Raw genomic sequence first — 7,111 nt, 5'->3', positions numbered from 1 at the left:
CTCTATTTTTCAAATATTAGTATACCCTCCATAGTTTAACTGAGACATACTTCGGTTCATCATATATATGCACGCCTGCAGCTGTGCTTGTATTGTGCAGTCGAAATTGCTATGCACATTATGAATATCATTTGTGTATAACAAATGATTGTATACCTGAACATGTATGTATGAAGCTCCTAAATTTACTGGTCTACTGAACTTGACGGACGCATGCATGTCTTGCGGAACAACACGTCCGGAAACACTCCCTTGAACAATCCCAGTTTGTCTCCATGCCCCTGGTGTCGAGACCGCTAGCCATCCGATGCTATTGGGTTCTCAGGCTATAATTAAATTGTATTTTATAGTGTATATACTATTCTGTAAAAAGGGAATAAACAGAACCACACTAATTAGACCTCAGGCAAAACAGAATAACAAACCTGAGAAGCGAAGCATCTCGTACCATCTTGAGCAGTCTCGGTTTTCAAAGCAGTTTTTCTCCTCAAATGAGACAGTAGCAAAGGCTGCACGTGAAGTTGTTTTTTGTATTTTTCCTCGGACTTCGTCATAGGCTGATACTATCGGTTTCTTATGAGCAGAACGTAGAACCAAAGCATGCATGTTGGTCTGCTAACCTGAAAATTGAACGCCATGACATTCTTTGCTCCCCAACCATGCAGAGATTCTCTCATGGTGTTATTCTGCCATGCAACAACATAGCAAATATAGTGTCAACATCCGCACTTACAAAGGCCTTCATCTACGTCACAACGGTCTGCGTTAGGGCACTATGATGTGGGTTGAACTCATCTGTGTCTGTTTGATTGACGATTGCCATCGGTATGCAATTATGTGCTATGCTTCCAGCCCCAATCTGAACTGCCATATGCGTGCTTAATGAAGAAACTAATTGAGGCAAGAAATTCCCTTGTCTTGCAGATATAGCAGATCAAACACACTTGATTCAGTTACCTTTTTTTATGTAGGTGGAACGGGATGCAGGCTTGCAGGCACGTACACATATAGTCCAGCAAGTACTCAGGGAGCTTCCACGGGTGAGGACTCTCCGGCCAGAAGATCAAACATCCAGACATATGGATGACTTGCCTCTGATCCTTAGCAGTACACCTCGTAAGGCAATGACTCGCCTCCATCTTCTGTACCCACAACTTTTCCGACTCGCTTATCACCATGTCTACACACCAAGGGTTATTACCCCACAATCTAAGAATTATTTTGCATTATGTACCCCTCCACGCCTACACTGGCACTGCTGCACATGAACTCGAACAACCACGTACTGCTTGATGAACACAACAGCACAACTGAACCTTTTATAGCAATAGCTAGCCACAAAGGTTGTTCAGATGTTAGAGGAGAATAGAGGCGCACAGAGGTGAGGGAGCCCGAGGATTCCTAGGGGAGGCTAGATGATCGACGACCAAGAATTTCATACCGTAGCCGTAGAGGTCACTGGAGTAGGCTGTGGTGTGGCGGCGGGAGGGAGGGTCTTATGGGGACATGGAGATGAGGAGGCGTGATGGTTTCTAGGTTGTGGTGTGGCGGCCGAAGAAGGGATCGATGGGGAGGCGGAGAGGAGGAAGCATGATGATTTAGGAACCTTTCTGACAACAGGACATCTATTTTGTTTAGCTGATCATGAGGAAGAATGGAGTCCCAAGAGATTGGGAGAGAGGCACGCATGTTGAGATCTTCCTATCTGTTACTTCATCTGATGCCTCATAATTTATATAGATTATTTTTAGCACGGGAATTTCTCGGATTGATCTATGCCGTAATACCTCGGGCCCACCAGATTAATGGCTCCTAATTTCTAATTAATGTGGGAATTTGTTGGGAGTCTGTAATTAGTATAAGTAAGTATATATATATAGATATAGATATAGATATAGATAGATTACTTTTGGGATGACCCACATCTTTATAAAGGAGTAGATGGTATTATTAGACGTTGTGTACCTGAGCATGAACAGGGACAAATCCTACAGAAATGTCACTCCGAGGCTTATGGAGGGCATCATGCTGGAGATAGAACTGCTCACAAGGTATTGCAATCTGGATTTTATTGGCCTACTCTCTTCAAGGATGCCTGTAAGTTCGTCTCATCTTGTGATGAATGCCAAAGAATAGGTAATATTGTCAAGCGTCAAGAAATGCCTATGAATTATTCACTTGCTGTTGAACCATTTGATGTTTGGGGATTTGATTACATGGGGATTTTGGTTGCTGTTGATTATGTTACTAAATGGGTAGAAGCTATTCCAACTAGTAGTGCCGATCACAACACCTCTATTAAAATGCTTAAGGAAGTTATTTTCCCAAGGTTTGGAATCCCTAGATATTTAATGACTGATGATGGTTCACAGTTTATTCATGGTGCTTTTCGTAAAATGCTTGCCAAGTATGATGTTAACCATAGAATTGCATCACCTTATCATCATCAATCTAGTGGTCAAGTTGAACTTAGTAATAGGGAAATAAAATTGATTTTGCAAAAGACTGTCAATAGGTCCAGGAAGAATTGGTCTAAGAAATTAGATGATGCACTTTGGGCCTATAGAACAGCATATAAAAACCCTATGGGTATGTCTCCTTATAAAATGGTTTATGAAAAAGCTTGTCATTTGCCTCTCAAGTTAGAACATAAAGCATACTGGGCAATTAAAGAACTCAACTATGATTTCAAACTTGCTGCTGAAAAGAGGCTATTTGATATTAGCTCTTTAGATGAATGGAGAACCCAGGCTTATGAAAATGCAAAATTATTCAAAGAGAAAGTTAAAAGATGGCATGACAAAAGAATCCAAAAGCATGAGTTCAAAGTCGGAGAATATGTTCTTTTGTACAACTATCGTTTTAGATTTTTTGCAGGAAAGCTCCTCTCGAAATGGGAAGGCCCATATGTCATCGAGGAGGTCTACCAGTCTGGAGCCATCAAAATAAATAATTTCGAAGGCACAAACCCGAAGGTTATCAACGGACAACATATAAAGCATTATATCTCAGGTACGCCTATCAATATTGAAAGTAATATTATCCAAACTTTGACACCGGAGGAACACATAAAAGAGTCCTTCCGGAACACCCCAGAATCGTCAAAATAAGGAGGTACGTGTTACTGCAAGTAAACGGTCTCTGAAAAATACGCAAAAATATTTTTTGTTAGTTTTGGAATATTTTAGAATTTTGGAAATAAAGAAACTCCCAGAAAACGTCCCCTGGTGGGCATAAGACACCAGGGCGCGCCAGGCATGCCTGGCGCGCCCAGGTGGGTTGTGCGCACCTGGGGCACCTTCCGGATTCTGTTTTTCTTCTGTTTACTTGTCCTGCAAGATAAAAAAATCTACTTCCCTAACCTGTTAACCACCGTATCACGAAGTAATCCTCTGTTCCCTTATCTTGTTGTTCCTGGTCAGATTTATCAAGCAAGGAAGCTACCATAAATCCATCCCCGGTGACAACACAAGCACTGTTGGCCGAGGCGGAGGAAGAAGCTTCTTCACCACCAAAGGAGAACTGAGTATCGGGTATGGGCACTCCCCTTGGCTTCTGCCAAGCTTGGGGGAGGTGCCCCGGTATCGTATCATCCCACTCTCTTTTTGCTTTTACTTATCTTAGTTCGATCCTTTCTTATTTGAGACTCTGCTTAGCGATTAATCCTCGTAATCGTGTGCAAGTTTTATAATAAAGTTAGTCTGAGTTTTGCTTTCTTTACTTTCATGTTGCAAATAAAGAAAAGAAATAAGAAAGCAAGAAAAAAAGGAAATAAGTCAAGAAGATCATATACTAATCCTATGGTAGGTGATAGCAACACATAAGGAAAAGTATAAGTAGGAAATTTTATTAGAGATTGACAAACAGAGCATTAGTCAATGATGCAACTCATGAAAGAATTAATAAGGGAAGATGATTCACATATAAATATACTATCCTAGAAATCTTTTGTGATTGTGAGCCCTCATCAAAATATTATATGCCAAAATTGTTGACGTTGGACAAGGAAGACAACTTAATGATTTATGTATATTTATATTCACATGGAAGTCATATTGTCATAGATCCTTTCACATGTGATGCTTGCCCCCTATCTTTGCTAGGGAAAAATTTCGCACCAAGTAGAGATACTACTTGTGCATCCAAAACCCTTAAACCCAAATCTTTTTCAAGGATCCACCATACCTACCTATGGATTGAGCAAGATCCGTCAAGTAAGTTATCATCGGTGCAAAAAGGTAATAAAATTGCTTCTAAATATGTGAGATCATTTTGTGTAGGAGAAAATTGAACGTTGTACGAACTTGGATGACAAAGAATAAAAGCGACAGACTGCATAATAAAGGTTGTCATCTTAAGGGGCAATACAACATGACGTTCTCTTGAACTAAGGGATTGAGCATGCAAACAAATAAGCGCAGGGCAACCTCTGCTTCCCTCAGCGAAGGGCCTATCTTTTACTTTTATGTATTTACTTTTATGCAAAGAGTCAAAGTTTTCCTTCTATTCCTTTTTTATTTTCTCTTTTGGCAAGCATCATGTGGTGAGGAAAGATCTAGGCACATATGTCCAGTTGAATATAGATAGCATGAGTTATTATTGTTGACATCACCCTTGAGGTTAGTATGTTGGGAGGCGAAACTATAAGCCCCTCTCTTTCTAGGTGTCCGATTGAAAAGTTTTGCTCATGGGTACGAGGTGAGTGTTAGCAATCATAGAAGACTATATGATGGTTGAGTATGTGGACTTGCTAGAAGGCTCCGACACGTGACTCTTCCTGAAAAGATGATGAATTGTAGTTGCAAAGTTGACTGAGAACATAGTTTGTTGGTTTTTAATAGAGTTTTTGCTTTATACTTCGACTACGTGATGAATTGTTACTTATTCATGGGAAGTATATGATGCAAGTTCAATGATAAAAGTCATATGTTCAATTTTGTTTTTGTTATAATAATCAACATGATGCTTCTATGTCCGTATTTTTTGTTTTTATTGACACCTCTCTCTCAAAGCATGTGGACATGTTTTTCGATTTCGGTTTTCGCTTGAGGACAAGCGAGGTCTAAGCTTGGGGAGTTGATACGTTCATTTTGCATCATGTTTTCTTACTGTTATTTATAATTTTTTATCCATAATAATGCTTTTTGGAGTAATTCTAATGCCTTTTCTCTCATAATTTGCAAGGTACACACCAAGAGGGAGAATTCTGGCAGCTGGAAATCTGGACCTGAAAAAGCTACGTCAGGCTACTTATTCTGCACAACTCCAAACAAGTTGAACCTCCACGAAGAATTTTTATGGAATATTTAAGAAATATTGGAGAAAATATCTACCAGAGGGGGCCCACCAGGTGGGCACAACCCACCTGGGCACGCCAGGGAGCCCATGCGCGCCCTGGTGGGTTGTGCCCTCCTCAGCCCACCTCTGGTTCCCATCTTCTGGTATATAAGTCATTTTGACCTAGAAAAAATGAGGAGAGAACATTCGGGATGAAGCGCCATCGTCTCGAGGCGGAACTTGGTCAGGAGCACTTTTGCCCTCCGGCGGAGCGATTCCGCCGGGGGAACTTCCCTCCCAGAGGGGGAAATAATCGTCATGATCATCACCAACAACTCTCCCATCTTGGGGAGGGCAATCTCCATCAACATCTTCACCAGCACCATCTCATCTCAAACCCTAGTTCATCTCTTGTATTCAATCTTGTTACCGAAACTATAGATTGGTGCTAGGGGGTGACTAGTAGTGTTGATTACTATATGGTTTATTTGGTGGAAGATTACATGTTCAGATCCATTATGCTATTTAATACTCCTCTGATCATGAGCATGTTGATTATTTGTGAGTAGTTACTTTTGTTCTTGAGGTCACGGGAGAAATCATGTTGCAAGTAATCATGTGAATTTGATATGTGTTCGATATTTTGATAGTATGTATGTTGTGATTCCCTTAGTGGTGTCATGCGAACGTCGACTACATGACACTTAGACATATTTGGACCTAAGGGAATGCATTGTGGAGTAGTAAATAGATGGTGGGTTGCGAGAGTGACAGAAACTTAAACCCCTGTTTATGCACTATTCCGTAAGGGACCGATTGGATCCTAGAATTTAATGCTATGGTTAGAATTTATTCTTAATACTTTTCTCGTAGTTGCGGATGCTTGCGGGAGGGTTAATCATAAGTAGGAGGTTTGTTCAAGTAAGAATAGCACCTAAGCACCGGTCCACCCACATATCAAATTATCAAAGTAGCGAACACAAATCAAACCAACATGACGAAAGTAACTAGATGAAATTCCCGTGTACGCTCAAGAACGCTTTGCTTGTTATAAGAGACCGTTTTGGCCTGTCCTTTGTCTAAAAATGATTGGGCTACCTTGCTGCATACTTATTGTTACTATCGTTACTTGCTCGTTACAAATTATCTTGCTATCAAACTACTCGCTACTTATAGTTTTAGCACTATTAGACATCACCTTACTGAAAATTACTTGTCATTTCCTTCTACTCCTCGTTGGGTTCGACACTCTTACTTATCGAAAAGAGCTACAATTGATCCTCTATACTTGTGGGTCATCAGTCAGGTCAGCTGTTCCTATGGGGATGGAGCCCCATCGACGTTGGAGATCCACGAGTCATTTCCGTCATCCGCCACTAGAGATCATTGTTGTACTCAATGGACCTTTATGGTCTTGTACTCAAACTCTTGTAACTGTGTTCTGTATCAAGGAAGTGTCCACCAGCAAATAGTAATCCTGGGGTTGGTGATGACACAAGGGTCCTTTGTTGGGACTTTATGTTCCAGAAAACCAGCCCTAACACCGGCATAGAAGAGGACTCACCACGCGGTTGTACTCGCGTCGTGCCACTTGAGCGGCAAGGGTGGATGGGAATAGCCTCTGCTGAAGCACATGTCATCAGATCCATCGTCTCACAACAACTGGATCATGGGCCAAAGAAAATCCAGGGCACAGATCCGCCATGCGCGGTGGATGTGACGCGGCCAGGGAGGAGAAGAGGTAGGAGAGGCTGCTGGCACCAGTGGTCGGGCAGGGGGAGCGCCGGGGTGCTGCACGATGACGAGCCACGATCTGCAGAGAGGCACGGAGCTA

This window comes from Triticum aestivum, chromosome 5D, assembly GCF_018294505.1.
Source record: "Triticum aestivum cultivar Chinese Spring chromosome 5D, IWGSC CS RefSeq v2.1, whole genome shotgun sequence".
NCBI lineage: Eukaryota > Viridiplantae > Streptophyta > Magnoliopsida > Poales > Poaceae > Triticum > Triticum aestivum.
The sequence above is the reverse complement of the archived record's forward strand: the minus strand, read 5'-3'. Positions refer to the sequence as shown.